The following is a 22297-nucleotide window of genomic DNA, read 5'->3' as shown; positions in this document are numbered from 1 at the left end:
AAACTTTCTAAATCATCAATCTTTTAGACATAGGAAACCCTATAGATGGTGTCAAGCTGCTTTCATCCAAGTTTTAGGATAAGGATGAGATGGTATTTAATCGTAGATTTGGTTGGTGAAATATGAAGATTGAAAAATAAAAAGTTTCCTATTTTAGAAACTTTTATAAAACATCCATCTTTTAGACATAGGAAACCCTAGATCTGATGTCAAGGAGCTTTTAGCTAAGTTTTGAGATTATGATGCGATGATATTGAATCTTTGATTTAATTGATAAATGATGAAGATTGAAAATATAGAAAGTTTCTTATTTTAGAAACTTTATAAAACATCTATCTTTTAGACATAGGAACCCTAGAGATGATGTCAACGAGATTTTAACCAAGTTTTAGGATGACAAGGAGAGAGTATTGAATCTTAGATTTAGTTGATGAAGGATGGAGATTGAAAAAATAGAAAGCTTCTTATTCCAGAAACTTTATAAAACATCAATCTTTTGAACTTAGTAAACCCTAAAGATGGTGTCAATGTTCTTTTTGCCAAGTTCTGGGATGATGATGAGATGGTATTGACTGTTAGATTTTGTTGGTGAAGGATTGAGATTGAAAAAGAGAAAGTTTCTTATTTTATAAAATTTATAAAACGTCCACCTTTTAGACATAGGAAACCCAATAGATGGTGTCAACGAGCTTTTAGCCAAGTTTTCTGAAGATGATTAGTTGGTATTGAATTTTAGATTTAGTTGATCAAGGATGGAGATTGTAAAATAGAAAGTTTCTTATTTTAGTAACTTTATAAAACATCAATCTTTTAGACATAGGTAACCTGATAAATGGGGTGAAGGAGCTTTTAGCTGAGTCTTGAGATGAGGATTAGATGTTATTCAATCTTTGATTTAATTGAACAAGGCTGGTGATTGAGAAAAAAAGAAAGTTTCTTACTTTAGAAACTATATAAAACAACTATCTTTTAGACATAAGAAACCCTAGAGATGGTGTCAAGGAGCTTTTAGCCATGTTTTGAGATTAGGCTGAGATGGTATTGAATCTTAGATTTAGTCGATAAAGGATGGAGATTGAAAAAATAGAAAGTTTCTTATTTTAGAAACATTGTTAAACATCTATCATTTAGAAATAACAAACCCTAGTGATGATGTCAACGAGCTTTAAGCCATGTTTTGGGATGAGCATATGAGGGTATTGAATCTCAGATTTAGTTGATAAAGGATGGAGATTGAAAAATTAGAAAGCTTCTTATTTTAGGAACTTTATAAAACATCAATCTTTTAGATATAGGAAACCCTAGAGATATAGTCAAGGTGCTTTAACCCAAGTTTTGAGATGAGAATGAGATGGTATTGAAGCTTTGATTTAGTTGATTAAGGATGGAGATTGAAAAAATAAAAAGTTTCTTATTTTAGAAACTTTATAAGACATCCATCTTTTAGACATATGAGGCCCTAGAGATGGGGTCAAGGAGCTTTTAACTAAGTTTTGAGATGAGGATGAGATGGTATTGAATCTTAGATTTTGTTGATAAATGATGAAAATTGAAAAATATAAAGTTTCTTATTCTAAAAACTTTATAAATCATCTATCTTTAAGACATAGGAGACCCTAGAGACGGTGTCAATGAGCTTTTAGCCATGTTTTGGGATGAGGATGAGGTGATTTTGAATCTTAGATTTAGTTGATGAGGGACGGAGATTGCAAAAATAGAAAGTTTCTTATTTTAGAAACTTTATAAAACATTAATTTTTTAGACATAATAAACCCTATAGATGGTGTTAAGGAGCTTCTAGCCAACTTTTGAGATTAGGGTGAGATGGTATTAAGTCTTAGATTTAGGTTATACAGGATGGAGATTGAAAAACTAAAAGGTTTCTTATTTTAAAAACTTTATAAAACATTAATTTGTTAGACTGAGTAAACCCTAGAGAGGGTGTCAAGGAGCCTTTAGGCAAGTTTTGATATTAGGGTGAGATGGTATTAAATCTTAGATTTAGGTTATAAAGGATGAAGATTGAAAAACTAGAAAGTTTCTTATTTTAGAAACATTATAAAATATCCATCTTTTAAACATAGGAAATCCTAGAAATGGTGTCAATGAGCTTTTTGCCAAGTTTTGAGATGAGGATGAGATGTTATTGAATTTTAGATTTAGATGATAAAGAATGGAGATTGAAAAAATCGAAAGTTTCTTATTTTATAAACTTTATAAAACAACCATCTTTTAGACATAGGTGACCCTAGAGATGGTGAGAAGAAGCTTTTAGCCAAGTTTTGGGATGATGATAAGATGGTTTTGAATCTTAGATTTAGTTGATCATGGATGGAGATTGAAAAAATAGAAAATTTCTTATATTAGAAATTTTATAGAACATCTATCTTTTAGACAAAGGAAACTATAAAGATGATGTGAACCAGGTTTTAACCGAGTTTTGGGATGAGAATGAGAGGGTATTGAATCTTAGATTTAGTTGATGAAGGATGGAGATTGAAAAAATAGAAAGTTTCTTATTCTAGATACTTTATAAGACATTAATCTTTTAGACTTAGTAAACCTATAGATGGTGTCAAGGAGCTTTTAGCCTAGTTTTGAGATAAGGATGAGATGGTATTGAATCTTAGATTTGGTTGATGAAGGATGGAGATTGAAAACATCCATCTTTTAGACATATGAAACCCTAGAGATTGTGTCAATGAGCTTTTACCTAAGTTTTGAGATGAGAATGTGATGATATTGAATCTTAGATTTAGTTGATGAAAGATGGAGACTAAAAAACTAGGAAGTTTCTTATTTTAGAAATTTTATAAGACATCAACCTTTTAGACATAAGAACCCATAGAGATGGGGTGAAGGTGCTTTTAGCCAAGTTTAGAGATGAGGATGAGAGGGTATTGAATATTAGATTTAGTTGATAAAGGATGGTGATTGAAATAATAGAAAGTTTCTTATTTTAGATACTTTATAAAACATCCATCTTTTACACATAAGACACCCTAAAGACGATGTTACGGAGCTTTTAACTATGTTTTGGGGTGAGGATGAGATGATCTTGAATCTTAGATTTAGTTGATGAAGGATGGAGAATGAAAAAATAGGAAGTTTATTATTTTAGAAATTTTATAAAACATCCATCTTTTAGTTATAGGAACCCTAGAGATGATGTCAACGAGCTTTTAGCCAAGTTTTGAGATGAGAATGAGAGGGTACTGAATCATAGATTTAGTTGATGAATGATGGAGATTAAATAAATAGAAAGTTTCTTATTTTTGAAACTTTAAAAAACATACGTCATTTAGACATAGGAAACCCTAGAGATGGTGTTAAGGTGCTTTGAGCCAAGTTTTGGGATGAGGATGAGATGGTATTGAATCGTAAATTTAGATGGTGAAGAATTGATATTGAAAACTAAAAAGTTTCTTATTTTAGAAACTTTGTAAAACATCCACCTTTTAGACATAGGAAACTTTATAGATTGTGTCAACGAGCTTTTAGCCAAATTTTTGAGATGAAGATTAGATGTCATTGAATCTTAGATTTAGTTGATAAGGGATGAAGATGGTAAAATTCAAAGTTTCTTATTTTAGAAACTTTATAAAACATCAATATTTAAGACATAAGAAACCCTATAAATGGTGTCAAGGAGCTTTTAGCTATGTTTTGAGATGAGGATTAGATGGTATTTAATTTTTAAGTTATTTGAACAAGGATGAAAATTGAAAAAATAGAAAATTTCTAATTTTAGAAACTTTAGGAAACATCAATCTTTTAGATATAGGAAACCCTGGAGATGGTGTCAAGGAGCTTTTAGCTAAGTTTTGAGATACGGATGAGATGATATTGAATCTTAGATTTAGTTGATGAAAGCTAGAGATTGAAAAAAAAAGTTTCTTATTTTAGAAACTGTATTAGACATCAATCTTTTAGACATAGGAAACCCTACAGATAGGCTAAATGAGCTTTTAGCGAAGTTTTGGAGATGCAGATGCGATTGTATTAAATCTTATATTTAAATGATAAAGGATGAAGATTGAAAAAAAAGAAAGTTTCTTATTTTAGAAACTTTATAAAACATCCAACTTTTAGAGATAAGTGACCATAGACACGGTGTCAATGAGCTTTAAACCATGTTTTGGGATAGCGAAGAGATGATACTGAATCTTAGATTTAGTTGATGAAGGATGATGATTGAAAAATTAGAAAGTTTCTTATTTTAGAAACTTTATAAAACATCTATCTTTTAGACAAAAAAAACCTTAGAGAATATGTCAACGAGCTTTTAGCCAAGTTTTGGGATAAGAATGAGAGGGTACTGAATCATAGATTTAGTTGATTAAGTAAGGAGATTGAAACTTTATAAAAATCCATCTTTTGGTATTGAATCGTAGATTTAGTTTTGGGAAGAGGATGAGATGGTATTGAATCGTAGATTCAGTTGGTGAAGGATGGAGATTCAAAAATATAAAGTCTCTTACTTTAAAATTTTTATACAACATCAATCTTTTAGGCACAGGAAACCCTAGAGATAGTGTGAAGGAGCTTTTAGCTAAGTTTTGGGATGAAGATGAGATGATATTGAATATTTGATTTAGTTGATAAATGATGGAGAATGAAAAATTAAAAGTTTCTTATTGTAAAAACTTTATAAGACATCCAACTTTTAAACTTATGAAACCCTAGAGATGGGGTCAAGGAGCTTTTAGCTTAGTTTTGAGATGAGGATGAGATGGCATTGAATCTTAAATTTAGTTAATAAATGATGAAAATTGAAAAAGAGAAAGTTTCTTATTACAAAACAATCATCTTTTAGACCTAAGAGACCCTAGAGACGGTGTCAAGGAGCTTTTAGCCATGTTTTTTGATGAATGTCAGGTGATATTGTATCTTAGATTTAGTTGATAAAGGATAGAGATTGAAAAAATAGAAAGTTTCTTATATTAGGAACTTTATAAAACATAAATTTTTTAGAGTTAGTAAACCCTAGAGATGGTGTCAAGGAACTTTTAGCCAAGTTTTGAGATTAGGGTGAGATGGTATTAAATCTTAGATTTAGGTTATAAATGATGAATATTGAAAAACTAGAAAGTTTCTTTTTTTAGAAACTTTATAAAATATTAATTTTTTAGACTTTGTAAACCGTAGAAATAGTGTCAAGGAGTTTTTAGCCAAAATTTGAGATTATGGTGAGATGGTAATAAATCTTAGATTTAGGTTATAAAGGATGGAGATTGAAAAACTAGAAAGTTTCTTATGTTAGAAACTTTATAAAATATCCATCTTTTAAACATAGGAAATCATAGAAATGGTGTCAATGAGGTTTTAGCCAAGTTTTGAGATGAGGATGGGATGATATTGAATCTTTGATTTAGATGATAAAGGATGGAGATTGAAAAAATAGAGAGTTTCTTATTTTAAAAACTTTATACAACAACCATCTTCTAGAAATAGGTGACCCCATCGTGTGAAGGAGCTTTTAGCCTAGTTTTGGGATGATGATAACATGATTTTGAATCTTAGATTTAGGGTATCATGGATGGAGTTTGAAAAAATAGAAAGTCTCTTATTTTAGAAACTTTATAAAACATCTATCTTTTAGACAAACGATACCCAAAAGATGATGTCAACGAGGTTTTAACCAAGATTTGGGATGAGAATGAGAGGGTGTTGAATCTTAGATTTAGTTGTTGACGAATAGAGATTGAAAAAATTGAAAGTTTCTTATTCTAGAAACTTTATAAGACATCAATCTTTTAGACTTAGTAAACCTTAAAGATGGTGTCTACGAGCTTTTAGCCTTAGTTTGAGATGATGATAAGATGGTATTTAATATTAGATTTGGTTGATGAATGATGTAGACTAAAAAATAGAAAGTTTCTTATTTTAGAAATTTTTTAAAACATCCAACTTTTAGACATAAGAAACCCTAGAGATGGTGTCAAGGAGCTTTTAGCTAAGTTTTGAGATGAGTATGACATGATATTAAATCTTAGAATTAGTTGATGAAGGATGGAGACTAAAAAAATAGAAAGTTTCTTATTTTAGAAACTTTATAAGACATCAATCTTTTAGACATAAGAAGCCCTAGAGATGGTGTCAAGGAGCTTTTAGCCAAGTTTTGAGATGAGGATGAGAGGGTATTGAATATTAGATTTCTGATAAAGGATGGATATTGAACAAATAGAAAGTTTCTTATTTTAGATACTTTATAAAACATCCATCTTTTACAAATAAGAGACCCTAAAGACGGTGTGAAGGAGCTTTTAACTATGTTTTAGGGTGAGCATGAGATGATCTTGAATCTTAGATTTAGTTGATGAATGATGGAGATTGAAAAAATAGAAAGTTTATTATTTTAGAGATTTTATAAAACATCTATCTTTTAGTTATAGGAACCCTAGAGAAGATGTCAACGAGCTTTTAGCCAAGTTTTGGGATGAGAATGAGAAGGTACTAAATCATAGATTTAGTTGATGAAGGATGGAGATTAAAAAAATTGAAAGTTTCTTATTTTTGAATCTTTAAAAAACATACGTCATTTAGACATAGGAAACCCTAGAGATTGTGTCAAGGTGCTTTGAGCCAAGTTTTGGGATGAGGATGAGATGGTATTGGATCGTAGATTTAGAAGGATAGAGATTGAAAAATAAAAAGTTTCTTATTTAAGAAACTTTATAAAACATCCACCTTTTAGACGTAGGAAACTTTATAGATGGTGTCAACGGGCTTTTAGCCATATTTTTTAGATGAAAATTAAATGTTATTGAATCTTAGATTTAGTTGATCAAGGATGGAGATGGTAAAATTGAAAGTTTCTTATTTTTGAAACTTTATAAAACTTCAATCTTTAAGACATAGGAAACCCTATAAATGGTGTGAAGGAGCTTCTAGCTAAGTTTTGAGATGAGGATTAATGATATTTAATTTTTGATTTATATGAACAAGGATGGAGATTGAAAAAATAAAAAGTTTTTAATTTTAGAAACTTTACAAAACATCAATCTTTTAGACATAGGAAACCCTGAAGATGGTATCAAGGAGCTTTTAGTTAAGTTTTGAGATGCGAATGAGATGATATTGAATCTTAAATTTAGTTGATGAAGGATGGAGATTGAAAAAAAAAGTTTCTTATTTTAGACACTGTATAAGACATCAATCTTTTAGACATAAGAAACCCTACAGATGGTATGATTGAACTTTTATCCAAGTTCAGAGATGAGGATGAGATGGTATTGAAGCTTATACTTAGTTGATAAAGGATGCAGATTGAAAAAATAGAAAGTTTCTTATTTTAGAAACTTTATAAAACATCCAACTTTTAGAGATAAGTGACCTTAGACACGGTGTCAAGGCGCTTTTAACCATGTTTTGAGATAACGATTAGATGATACTGAATCTTAGATTTAGATGATGAAGGATGGGAATTCAAAAAATAGAATGTTTCTTATTTTACAAAGTTTATAAAACATCTATCTTTTAGACATAGAAAACCTTAGAGATGATGTCAAGGTGCTTTTAGCCAAGTTTTGAGATGATGATGAGATGGTATTGGATCTTAGATTTAGTTGATAAATGATGGAGATTGAAAAAATAGAAAGTTTCTTAGTTTACAAACATTATAAAGGATCATTCTTTTAGACATAGGAGAACCTAGAGACGGTGTCAATGAGCTTTTAGCCGTGTTTTGGGATTAGGATGAGAAGATATTGAATCATAGATTTAGTTGATTTAGGATGGAGATTGAAAGATTATTTTAGAAACTTTGTAAAACATACATCTTTTAGACATAGGAAACCCTAGAGGATCATGTCAACGAGCTTTAAGCAAGTTTTTGGATGAGAAGTGGAGCGTACTGAATCATAGATTTAGTTGATGAAGGATGGAGATTGAAAAATTAGAAAGTTTCTTATTTTAGAAACATTCTAAAAGATCAATCTTTTAGACATAAGAATCCCTAGAGATAGGGTCAAGGTGCTTTTAGCCACGTTTTAGGATGAGGATGAGATGGTATTGAATCGTAGATTTAGATGGTGAAGGATGAATATTGAAAAATGGAAAGTTTCTTATTTTAGAAACTTTATAAAACATCTATCTTTTGGACATAAGAAACCCTAGAGATGGTGTCAAAGAGCTTTTAGCTAAGTTTTGAGATGAGGATGAGATGATATTGAATCTTTGATTTAGTTGATAAATGATGGAGATTGAAAAAATTGAAAGTTTCTTATTTTAGAAAATTTATAAGACATCCATCTTTTAGACGTAGGAACCTCTAGAGATGGGGTCAATGAGCTTTTTGCTCAGTTTTGAGATGCGGATGAGATTGTATTGAATCTTAGATTTAGTTGATAAATGATGAAGATTGAAAAAATAGAAAGTTCCTTATTTTAGAAACTTTATAAAACATCCATCTTTTAGACATAAGAAACCGTAGAGATGGTGTGAAGGAGCTTTTAGCTAATTTTTGATATGAGGATGAGATGATATTGAACCTTTGATTTAGTTGATGAAGGACGTAGACTAAAAAATAGAAAATTTCTTATTTTAGAAACTTTGTAAGACATCCATCTTTTAGACATATGAACCCTCTAGAGATGGTGTCGAGGAGCTTTTAGCTAAGTATTGAGATTAGGATGAGAGGGTATTGGATCTTAGATTTAGTTGATAATTGAAAAAAAATAGAAAGTTTCTTATTTTAGATACTTTATAAAACATCCATCTTTTACACATAAGAGACCCTAAAGATGATGTCAAGGTGCTTTTAGCCAAGTTTTGGGATGGGGATGAGATGGCATTGAATCGTAGATTTCTCACTTTATAAACTTTATAAAACATCCAGCTATATTAGACATAGGAAACCCAATAGATGATGTAAATGAGCTTTTAGCCAAGTTTTGAGAAGATGATTAGATGATTTTGAATTTTAGATTTAGTTGATCAAGGATATAGATTGTAAAATGGAAAGTTTCTTATTTTAAAAACTTTATAAAACATCAATCTTTTAGACATAGGAAACCTCATAAATGGTGTGAAGGCGCTTTTAGCTAAGTTCTGAGATGAGGATTAGATGGTATTCAATCTTTGATTTATTTGAACAAGGATGGAGATTGAAAAAAAAAGAAAGTTTCTTATTTTAGAAACTTTATAAAATAATTATCTTTTAGACATAAGAAACCTTTTAGATGGTGTCAAGGAGCTTTTAGCCAAGTTTTGAGATGAGGATTAGAAGATATTGAATTTTAGATTTAGTTGGTAAAGGATAGAGATTGAAAAAATAAAAAGTTTGATATTGTATAAACTTTATAAAACATCAATCTTTTAGACATAGGAAATCCTAGAGACGATATCAACGAGCTTTTAACCATGTTTTGGGATGAGAATGAGAGGGTATTAAATCTTATATTTAGTTGATAAAGGATGGTGGTTGAAATAGAAAGTTTCTTATTTTAGAAGCTTCATAAAACATCCTTCTTTTAGACATAGGAGAACCTAGAGACGGTGTCAAGGAGCTTTTCACCGTGTTTTTGGATGAGGATAAGATAATATTGAATCTAAGATTTAGTTGATTAAGGAAGGAGATTGAAAATATGAAAAGTTTATTATTTTTGAAACTTTGTAAAACATCCATCTTTTTGACATAAGAAACCCTAGTGATGATGTAAACGAGTTTTAAGCTAAGTTTTGGGATGAGAATAAGAGGGTATTGAATCTTAGATTTTGTTGATGAAGGATGGAGATTGAAAAATTAGAAAGTTTCATATTTTATAAACTTTATAAAACATCCATCTTTTAGAGATAGAAAACCCTAAAAATGGTGTCAATGTGCTTTTCGCCAAGTTTTGGGAACAGGATGAGTTGGTATTGAATCGTAGATTTAGTTGGTGAAGTATGGGGATTGAAAAATAGAAAGTTTCTTATTTTTTGAACTTTACAAAACATCCATCTTTTAAACATAGGAAACCCTAGAGATTGTGTCAAAGAGCTTTTAGGTCTTGAGATGATGATGAGTTGATATTGAATCTTTGATTTAGTTGATGAAGGATGGAGATTGAAAAAATCAAAAGTTTCTTATTTTAGAAACTTTAAAAGACATCAATCTTTTAGACATAGGAAACCGAGATGGGGTCAAGGAGTTAGTATCTAAGTTTTGAGATAGGGATGAGATGGTATTAAATCTTACATCTAGTTTATAAGGGATGAAAATTGACAAAATAGAAAATATCTTATTTTAGAAACTTTATAAAACATCCATCTTTTAGTCATATGAGATCCTAGAGATGGTGTAATGGAGCTTCTAGCCATGTTTTTGGATGTAGATGAGATGATATTGAATCTTAGATTTAGATGATGAAGAATGGAGATTGAAAAAATACAAAGTTTCTTATTTAGAAACTTTATAAAACATTTATTTTTTAGACTTAGTAAACCCTATAGATGGTGTCAATGAGCTTTTAGCCAAGTTTTGAGATTAGGGTAAGAAGGTATTAAATCTAAAATTTAGGTTGTAAAGGATGGAGATTGAAAAAATAGAAAGTTTCTTATTTTAAGAACTTTATAAAACATTAATCTTTTAAAAATAAGAAATCCTAGAAACGGTGTAAAAGAGCTTTTAGCCAAGTTTTGAGATTATGATGAGATAGTATTGAATCTTAGATGCAGTTGATAAAGGATGGAGATTGAAAATACAGAAAGTTTCTTATCTAATAAACTTTATAAAACAACAATCTTTTAGACATAGGAGACCCTAGAGATGGTGTGAAGAAGCTTCTAGCTTAGTTTTGGGATTATGATAAGATGGTTTTGAATCTTAGATTTAGTTGATCATGGATGGAGATTGAAAAAATAGAAAGTTTCTTATTTTTGAAACTTTATAAAGCATCTATCTTTTAGACATAGGAAACCGTAGAGATGATGTCAACGAGATTTTAACCAAGTTTTGGGATGAGAATGAGAGGGTATTGAATCTTAGATTTAGTTGATGAATGATGGAGATCGAAAAAAAAGAAAAGTTTCTTATTTTAGAAACTTTATAAAACATCCATCTTTTAGACATAGGAAATCCTAGAGATGGTGTCAAGGAGCTTTTAGCTGAGTTTTGAGATGAGGATTAGATGATATTGAATCTTAGAGTTAGTTTATGATGGATCTGGACTAAAAAATAGAAAGTTTCTTATTTTAGAAACTTTATAAGACATAGGAACCCCTAGAGATGGTGTCAAGGAGCTTTTAGCAAAATTTTGAGATTAGGGTGAGATGGTATTAAATCTTAGATTTAGGTTATAAAGGATCAAGGTTGAAAAAATAGAAAGTTTCTTATTTTAGAAACTTTATAAAACTCTTAGATTTAGTTGATAAAGGATGGAGATTGAAAAAATAAAAAGCTTTTTATTTTATAAACTTTATAAAACAACCATCTTTTAGACATAAGAGACCTTAGAGATGATGTCAAGGAGCTTTTATCCTAGTTTTGGGATGATGATAAGATGGTTTTGTATCTTAGATTTAGTTGATCATGGATGGAGATTGAAAAGATAGAATTTTTTTTATTTTAGAAACTTTATAAAGCATCTATCTTTTACACATAAGAAACCGTAAAGATAATGTCAACGAGGTTTTTACTAAGTTTTGCGATGAGAATTTGAGGGTATTGAATCTTAGATTTAGTTGATGAAGGATGGAGATTGAAAAAATAGAAAGTTTCTTATTTTAGAAACTTTATAAACTATTAATCTTTTAGACTTAGTTAACCCTATAGATTGTGTAAATAAGCTTTTAGCGAAGTTTGGAGATGAGGATGAGATGGTATTGAATCTTAGATTTCGTTCATAAAGGATGAAGATTGAAAAAATAAAAAGTTTTTTATTTTAGAAACTTTATAAAACATCTACTTTTAAACATACGAAACCCTAGAGATTATGTTAACGAGCTTTTAGCCAACTTTTGAGATGAGAATGAGAGGGGATTGAATCTTATATTTAGTTGATTAAGAATTGAGATTGAAAAAATAGAAAGTTTGTTATCTTAGAAACGTTGTAAGACATCCATCTTTTAGACATACGAAACCCTAGAGATGTTGTCACGTAGAATTTAGCCAATTTTTGATATGAGGATGTGAGATGGTATTGAATCTTAGATTTAGTTGATGAAGGATGGAGATTGAAAAAATAGGAAGTTTCTTATTTTAGAAACTTATAAAACATCTATCTTTTAAACATAGGAACCCCTAGAGATAATATCAACGAGCTTTTAGTCAAGTTTTGGGTTGAGAATAAGAGGGTATTGAATCTTAGATTTAGTTGATGAAGAGATTCAAAAAATAGAAGGTTTCTTATTTTAGAAACTTTACAAAATATCAATCTTTTAGACTTAATAAACCTTAGAGATGGTGTCGAGGAGCTTTTAGCCAAGTTTTGAGATAAGGATGATATGGTTTTGAATCTTAGATTTAGTTTACGACGGATGGAGATTGAAAAATTGATAGTTTCTTAGTTTAGAAACTATGTAAAACATCATTCTTTTAGACATTTTCCCCTATAGAAAGTTTCTTGTTTTAGAAACTTCATATAATATCAATCTTTTAGACTCAGTAAACCCTGGAGATGGTGTCAATTCGCTTTTAGACAAGTTTGGAGATGAGGATGAGATGGTATTGAATCTTATATTCGGTTGATAAAGGATGGGGATTGAAAAAATAGAATTTTTTTTATTTTAGAAACTTTATAAAACATCAATCTTTTAGACATATGAAACCCTAGAGATGATGTCAATGAGCTACTAGCCAACTTTTGAGATGAGAATGAGAGGGTATTGAATCTTATATTTAGTTGATTAAAGGTGGAGATTAAAAAAATAGAAAGTTTCTTACTTTATATACTTTATAAAACATCCATCTTTTAGATGTAGGAGACCCTAGACACGTTGTCTAGGAGCTTTTAGCCATATTTTGGGATGAGGATGAGCTGATATTGAATCTTAGATTTAGTTGAAGAATGATGGAGATTGAAAATATAGAATGTTTCTTGTTTTAGAAACTTTATAAAACATCAATCTTTTAGTCATAGGAAGCCCTAAAGATGATATCAACTGGCATTTAGCCAAGACTTGGGATGAGAATGAGAGGGTATTAAATCTTAGATTTAGTTGATAAAGGATGAAGACTGAAAAAATAGAAAGTTTTTTATTTTAGGATGATATGGTATTGAATCTTAGATTTAGTTTACGACGGATGGAGATTAAAAAATAAAAAGTTTCTTATTTTAGAAACTTTTTAAAACATCCATCTTTTAGACATATGAAACCCTAGAGATGATGTCAACGAGCTTTTAGCCAAGTTTTGGGATTAGAATGAGAGGGTATTGAATCTAAGATTTCGTTGATTAAGGATGGCAATTGAAAAAATAGAAAGTTTCTTATTTTAGAATATTTGTAAAACATCAATCTTTTAGACTTAGTAAACCATAGAGATGGTTTAGAGAAGGTTTTAGCCAAGTCTGAGCCATAGGAAACCATAGAGATGGGGTCAAGGAGCTTTAAGCCAAGTTTTGAGGTGAGCATGAGATGGTATTGAATCTTACATTTAGTTGATAAAGAATGAAGATTGAAAAAATAGAAAGTTTCATATTTTAAAAACTTTAGAAAACATCCATCTTTTAGACATAGGTAACCCTAGATATGGTGTCAAGGACCTTATAGCTAAGTTTTGAGATGAGGATGAGATGATATTGAATCTTACATTTAGTTGATGAAATTGTGTGAAGAAGCTTTTAGCCAAGTTTTGGGTTTAGGATGTGAGATGGTATTGAATCTTATATTTAGTTGATAAATGATGAAGATTGAAAAAATAGACAGTTTCTTATTTTAAAAACTTTATAAAACATCCATCTTTAGATATAGGGGACCTTAGTGTCAATGAACTTTTATCCATGTTTAGGGATTACAATTAGATGATACTGAATCTTAGATTTAGCTGATGAAGGATTGAGATTAAAAAGTTTCTTCTTTTAGAAACTTTATAAAATATCAATCTTTTAGACATTGGAAGCCCTAGAGATGATGTGAACGAGCTTTTAGCTAAATTTTGGGATGGGAATAAGAGGGTGTAAAATCTTAGATTTAGTTAATTAAGGATGAAGATTGAAAAAATAGAAAGTTTCTTATTTTAGAAACTTTACCAAACATCCATCTTTTAGACGTAGGAAGCCCTAGAGATGATGTCAACGAGCATTTAACCAAGTTTTGGGATGAGAATGAGAGGGTATTGAATCTTAGATTTAGTTGATTAAGGATGAATATTGAAAAAATAGAAAGTTTCTAATTTTAGAAACTTTATAAAATATCAATCTTTTAGACTTAGTAAACTGTAAAGATGGTGTTAAGGAGCTTTTAGTCAAGTTTTGAGATGAGAATGAGATGGTAATGAATCTTAGATTTAGTTGATGAAGGATAGAGAAGGAAAAAATAGAAAGTTTCTTATTTTAGAAACTTTATAAAACATACATCTTTTAGACATAAGAAACCCTAGAGATGGTGTCCAGGTGCTTTTAACAAAGTTTTGGGATGAAGATGAGATGTTATTGAATCGTAGATTTAGTTGGAGAAGGATAGAGATTGAAAAATAGAAAGTTTCTTATTTTAGAAACATTATAAAACATCCACCTTTTAGAAATAGGAAACCTTATAAAGATGGTGTCAATGAGCTTTTAGCCAAGTTTTGTGATTAGGATTAGATGGTATTGAATTTTAGATTTAGTTGATCAATGATGCAGATTGTAAAATAGAAAGACTCATATTTTAGAAACTTTATAAAACATCAATCTTTTAGACATAGGAAACCCAATAGATGGTGTCAATGAACTTTTAGCCAATATTTGAGATGTGAGGATTAGATGGTATCGAATCTTTGATTTATTTGAACAAGGATGGAGATTGAAAAAATAGAACGTTTCTTAATTTAGAAACTTTATAAAACAGCTAACTTTTAGACATTAGAAACCCTAGAGATGCTGTGAAGGAGCTTTTAGCTAAGTTTTGAGATGAAGATGAGATGATACTGAATCTTAGATTTAGTTGATGAAAGATGGAGATTGAAAAAACAGACAGTTTCTTATTATTGAAACTTTGTAAGAAATGAATCTTTTAGACATAGGAAACCCAAAAGTTGGTGTCGAGGAGGTTTTAAGCAAGTTTTGAGATGAGGATGAGATGGTATTGAATCTTAGATTAAGTTTATAAAGGATGAAGATTGAAAAAATAAAAAAGTGTCTTATTTTAGAAACTTTACAAAATGAAGGATGGAGATTGAAAAATAGAAAGTTGATGAAGGATGGAGATTGAAAAAATAGAAAGTTTTTTATTTTAGAAACTTTATAAAACATCTATCTTTTAGACATAAGAAGCATTAGAGGTGATATCAACGAGCTTTTAGCCAAGTTTTGGGATGAGAATGAGAGGATATTGAATTTAGATTTAGTTGATGGAGGATGGAGATTGAGAAAATAGAAGGTTTCTTATTTTAGAAACTTTATAAAATATCAATATTTTAGACTTAATAAACCCTAGAGATGGTGTCAGGCAGCTTTTACCCAAGTTTTGAGATGAGGATGATATGCTATTGAATCTTAGATTTAGTTTACGACGGATGGATATTGAAAAATTGAAAGTTTCTTATTTTAGAAACTTTATTAAACATCTATCTTTTAGACATATGAAACTCTAGAGATGATGTCAACGTGCTTTTAGCCAAGTTTTTGGATCAGAATGAGAGGGTATTGAATCTTAGATTTCGTTGATGAAGGATGGAGATTGAAAAATAGAATATTTTTTATTTTTGAAACTTTATAAAACATCAATATTTTAGACTTAGTAAACCCTAGAGATGGTCTAAAGAAGGTTTTTGCCAAGTTTTGAGATGAAGAAGTATTGGTTTTCAATCTTAGATTTAGTTGAAACCCTAGAGATGGTGTTATGGAGTTTTTAGCCAAGTTTTGAGATAAGGATGAGATGGTATTGAATCTTAGATTTAGTTGATTAAAGATGAAGATTGAAAAAATAGAAAGTTTTTTATTTTAGAAACTTTATAACGCATCTATCTTTTGGACATTCCTAGAGATGGTGTCCACACATCACATCTAACATTTATGCCTAAAAAGAGTTGGTATCAGTATCATCTGTCATCAGAATGAGCACTAGAATCCACCGTCTCTCAAGGAGGCGGAGAAGACTAGAGCCAATTCAATGCCAAATAACCCTGCTACCTGTCTACACATATGACATATAATCCTAACTCATCACATCTAAGAAAGCGGTAAACAAACGCAAGCATAAATATAGCTAAAGAGACAAACCTTTACAGTGAGCAAATGCCAGTAGATTATAGCAAAAGTAATAATCAGCAATTGTAAAGAGCTACAGCTAAGCATGTGAGAACTACAGCGAAACATGTGAGTAATCAAATAAGAAAATAATCCTAGTATGAAAGAAGACATACTGTCATAGTCTTATACAAGAAACAATGATAACCACAAACACAAACCCTAAAGCACTAACAACAAACCCTTAGACTCTAATTATTTTTTTGCCTGAATCTTGGATAGTCTGATGTTCATCTGAAGCCGCCTACGTATCCTCGCCTCTACAGGAATTAAGGCCACGTAGTTCTCGCACCTATTCTAAACTACATTGCCTAACAAATCTAAGACTGCTATCCTAGACTCAATCAATTAGACTCGACTAATTGTTAATAGCTTATTGCATATGATTAGTTAGGTTCCACTTGTTTGGGAGTTTTATGAGTCCTTATATGTCTTAACTAATGCTAGTTAGCCCTAAACTAATGCAGGTGGGCCCTACATCCTATGTGCACTGGGCTGTAATCCTAAAGAAGATAATGGGCTATGGAGCTTTTAGCCAAGTTTTGGGATGAGGATGGTAATGAATCTTAGATTTAGTTTATTACGGATGGCGATGTAAAAATTTAAAGTTTCTTATTTTAGAAACTTTATAAAACATCCATCTTTTAGACATCGGAAATCCTAGAGATGATGTCAACAAGCTTTTAGCCAGGTTTTGGGATCAGAATGAAAGGGTATTGAATCTTAGATTTAATTGGTGAAGGATAGAGACTGAAAAATAGAAAGTTTCTAATTTTTGAAACTTTATAAGACATCCATCTTTTAGACATACAAAACCCTAGAGATGGTGTCAAAGAGCTTTTACCTAAGTTTTGAGATGAAGATGGGATGGTATTGAATCTTCGATTTAGATGACAAAGGATAGAGAATGAAAAAATAGAAAGTTTCATATTTTAGAAACTTCATAAAACATCTATCTTTTATACATAGGAGACCCTAGAGAAGGTGTCGAGGAGCTTTTAGCCATGTTTTGGGCTGAAGATGAGATGATATTGAATCTTAGATTTAGTTCATGAATGATGGAAATTGAAAAAATAAAACGTTTCTTATTTTAGAAACCATATAAAACATCCATCTTTTAGACATAGGAAACCCTATAGATGATGTCAACGAGCTTTTAGCAAAGTTTTTGGATGAGAATGAGAAAGTATTGAATTTTAGATTTAGTTGATGAAGGATGTAGATTGAAAAAATAGAAAGTTTCTTATTTTAGAAACTTTATAAAATATCAATTTTTTAGACTTAATAAACCCTAGAGATGATGTCAATGAGCTTTTAGGTAAGGTTTGAGATGACGATGAGATGGTATTGAATCATAGATTTAGTTGATAAAGTATGGAGATTGAAAAAATAGGAAGTTTCTTATTCTAGAAACTTTATAAAACATCCATCTTTTAGACGTAGGAAACCCTAGAGGAGGTGTCAAAGAGCTTTTAGCCAAGTTTTGAGATGAGGATAAGATGCTATTGAATCTTTGATTTATTTGAGATGGAGATTGAAAAAAAAGAAAGTTTTCTTTTTTAGAAAGCTTATAAACATCCATATTTTTGACATAGGAGACCCTAGAGATGGTGTGAATGAGCTTTTACCTTAGTTTTGGGATGATGATAAGATGGTATTAAATCGTAGATTTAGGTGATGAAGTATGGTGATTGAAAAAATAGAAAGTTTCTTATTTTAGAAACTTTACAAAACATCAAAATTTTTTACACTTAGAAAACCCTAGAGATGGTGTCAAGGAACTTTGCCAAGTTCTGGGATGAGGATGAGATGGATAAAAGCTCTTTGACACGATCTCTAGGGTTTCTAATGTCTAAAAGATAGATGTTTTATAAAGTTTATAAAATCTGAAACTTTCTGTGTTTTCAATATCCATCCTTCATCAAGTAAATCTAAGATTCAATACCCTCTCATTCTCATCTCAAAACTACGCTAAAAGCTCGTGGACATCATCTCTAAGGTTTTAATAACATGAAAGATGGATGTTATATAAAGTTTAAAAATAAGAAACTTTAAATTTTGTTAATCTCCATCCATCATCAACTAAATCAAAGATTCAATAATATTTCATCGCCATCCCAAAACTTGGCTCAAAGCTCATTGACATCATCTTTAAGGTCTCCTATGTTTAAAAGATTGATGTTTTATAAAGTTTCTACAATCAGAAACATTTTGTTTTTTCAATCTCAATCCTTCATTAACTAAATCTAAGATTCAATGCTATCTCATCCTCGTCTCAAAATTTCGCTAAAACTCATTGCCACCATCTCTAAGGTTTCCTATGTTTAAAAAATGGATGTTGTATAAAGTTTCAAAAATTAGAAACTTCCTATTTTTTCAATCTCGATCCTTGATCAACTAAATCTAAGATTCAATACCATCTAAACCTCATCTCAAAACTTCGTTAAGAAACTAAATCTAAGATTCAATAAGAAACTTTCTATTTTTTCAATCTCCATTCCTCCTTGACACCATCTCTAGGGTTTACTAACTGTAAAAGATTGTCGTTTTCTAAAGTTTCGAAAATAATAAATTTTATATTTCTTCAATCTCCGTCCTTCAAAAAGTAAATCTAAGATTCAATACCGTCTCATTCTTATCACAAAACTTGGTTAAAAGCTCGTTGACACCATCTCATTCTAATCCCAAAACTTGGCTAAATGCTCCTTAATACCATCTCTAAGGTTTCCTAAGTTTAAAAGATGGATGTTTTATAAAGTTTCTAAAATCAGAAACTTTCAGTTTTTTCAATCTCCATCATTCATTAACTAATTCTAAGATTCAATACCCTCTCATTCTCATCCCAAAACTTAGCAAAATGCTCATGGACATCATCTCTAGGGTTTACTAATTTTAAATGATTGATATTTTATAAAGTTTCCAAAATAAGAAACTTTCTATTTTCTAAATCTCCATCATTCACCAACTAAATCTAAGATTCAATATCATCTCATCCTCATCTCAAAACGTGGCTAAAGGCTCATTGACACCATCTCTAAGGTTTAGTAAGTCTAAAAGATGGATGTTTTAACGTTTCTAAAGTAAGAAGCTTTTTATTTTTTCATTCTCCATTCTTCATCAATCTCCATCCTTCATCAACTAAATCTAAGATTCAATACCACCGCATCGTCATATCAAAACATGGCTAAAAGCTCATTGACACCATCTCTACGGTTTCATATGTCTTAAACATAAATGTTTTATAAAGTTTCTAAAATATGAAACTTTTTATTTTTTCTCCATCCTTCATCAACTAAATCTAACATTCAATACCATCGCTAATTCATCCCAAAACTTGGCTCAAAGCTCCATGACACCGTCTCTATTAGGTTTACGAAGTGTAAAAGATTTATGTTTTATAAAGTTTATAAAAGATGAAACTTTCTATTTTCTCAATCTCCATCCTTCATCAACTAAATCTATGATTCAATACCCTCTCATTCTCATCCCAAAACTTGGCTAAAAGCTCGTTGACACCATCTCATCCTCATCCCAAAACTTGGTTAAAAGCTCCTTAACACTATTTCGAGGGTTTCCTATGTCTAAAAGATAGATTTCTTTATAAAGTTTATAAAATAAGAAACTTTCTTTTTCTTCAATCTCCATCCTTCTTCAACTAAATATATGATTCAATACCATCTAAACCTGATCTCAAAACTTGACTAAAAGCCCCTTGACACCATATAGATGGTTTTCTATGTCTAAAAGATGGATGTTTTATAAATTTTCTTTAGATAAGAAACTTCCTGTTTTTCAATCTCCATCCTTCCTCAACTAAATCTAAAATTCAATATCATCTCATCCTCATCCCAAAACATGGCTAAAAGCACCTTGACACCATCTTTACGGTTTACTAAGTTTAAAAGATGTTTAATAAACTTTCTAATATAAGAAACTTTCTATTTTTTCAATCTAGATCATTCATCAACTAAATCTAAGATTCTATACCCACTTATTCTCATCCCAAAACTTGGTTAAAAGCTCGTTGACCTCATCTATAGGGTTTCCGATGTCTAAAAGTTGGCTGTTTCATAAAGTTTTTAAAATAAGAAACTTTCTATTTTTTCAAACTCCATCCTTCACCGACTAAATCTAACATTCAATATCATCTCATCCTCATCCCAAAACATGGCTAAAAGATCCTTGACCCCATCCCTCTAGGGTCTCCTATGTCTAAAAGATGGATGTTTTATAAAGCTTCTAAAATTAGAAACTTTTTATTTTTTCAATCATCATCCTTGTTCAACGAAATCTAAGATGGTATTGAATCTTAGATTTATTTGATCAAGAATGGAGATTGAAAAAATCGAAAGTTTCTTATTTTAGAAAGTTTTAAAAACCTTCATCTTTTAGATATAGGAAACCCTATAGATGGTGCCAAGGAGCTTTTAGCTCAATTTTGAGATTATGATGAGATGATATTAAATAGTGGATTTAGTTGATGAATTATGGATATTGAAAGAATAGAAAGTTCCTTATTTTATAAACAATATAAAACATACAACTTTTACACGTAAGAAACCCTAGAGATGATGTCAACGAGCTTCTAACCAAATTTTGGGATAAGAATGAGAGGGTATTGAACCTTAGATTTAGTTGATAAAAGATGGAGATTGAAAAATAGAAAGTTTCTTATTTTATAAACTTTATAAAACATCATTCTTTGAGACTTACGAAACCCTAGAGATGTTGTCAACGAGCTTTTATCCAAGTTTTGAGATGAGGATTAGATGGTATTGAATATTAGATTTGGTTGATGAATGATGGAGATTGAATAAATAAAAAGTTTCTTATTTTAGAAACTTTGTAAAACATCCATCTTTTAGACACAGGAAACTCTCGAGATTGTGTTAAGTAGGTTTTAGCCAAATTTTGAGATGAGGATGAGATCGTAACGAATCTTAGATTTAGTTGATAAAGGATGAAGATTGAAGAAATAAAAAAATTTCTACTGTAGAAACTTTATAAAACATCAATCTTTTAGACGTTGGAGACCGTAGAGATGGTGTGAATGAGCTTTTAGCCCAGTTTTGAGATTAGGATGAGATGATATTGAATATTTGATTTAGTTGACGAAAGACCATGTTTTATGGTATTGAAACCCTAGAGATAATGTCAACCAGCTTTTTGCCAAGTTTTGGGATGAGAATGAGAGGGTATTGAATCTTAGATTTAGTTGATCAAGGATGAAGATTGAAAAAATAGAAAGTTTATTCTTTTAAAAAGTTTATAAAACATCCATCTTTTAGACATAGGAAACCCTAGAGAAGCTGTCAATGAGCTTTTAGCCAAGTTTTAAGTTGGAAATGAGAGGGTATTAAATCTTAGATTTAGTTGTTGAGGGACGGGGATTGAAAAAATAATAAGTTTCTTATTTTCAAAACTTTATAAAACATCAATCTTTTACGCTTAGTAAAACCCTAGAGATGTTGTCAAAGCGCTTTTAGCCAAGTTTTGAGATCACGATTAGATTGTATTGAATCTTAGATTTTGTTGTTAATGATGGAGGTTGAAAAAATAGAAAGTTTCTTATTTTAGAAACTTTATAAAACATCCATTTTTTAGACATAGGAAACCCTTGAGATGGTGTTAAGGAGCTTTTAACCAAGTTTTGAGATGAGGATGAGATGGTATTGAATCTTACATTTTGCTGATAAAGGATGGAAATAAAAAATAGAAAGTTTCTTACTTTAGAAACTTTGTAAAGCATCCATCTTTTAGAGATAAGAAGCCCTAGAGATGGTGTGAAGGAGCTTTTAGCCAAGTTTTGAGATGAGAATAAGATGGTATTGAAACAAAGATTTAGTTGATGAATGACCATCTTTTATGATATTTAAACCCTAAAGATGAAGTCAACGAGCTTTTAGCTAAGTTTGGGGATGAGAATG

Source organism: Tasmannia lanceolata, unplaced genomic scaffold (genome assembly GCF_043159265.1).
Source record: "Tasmannia lanceolata isolate RefF3 unplaced genomic scaffold, GAP_Taslan_0.1 ptg000003l, whole genome shotgun sequence".
NCBI lineage: Eukaryota > Viridiplantae > Streptophyta > Magnoliopsida > Canellales > Winteraceae > Tasmannia > Tasmannia lanceolata.
This window is presented reverse-complemented; position numbering follows the sequence as displayed.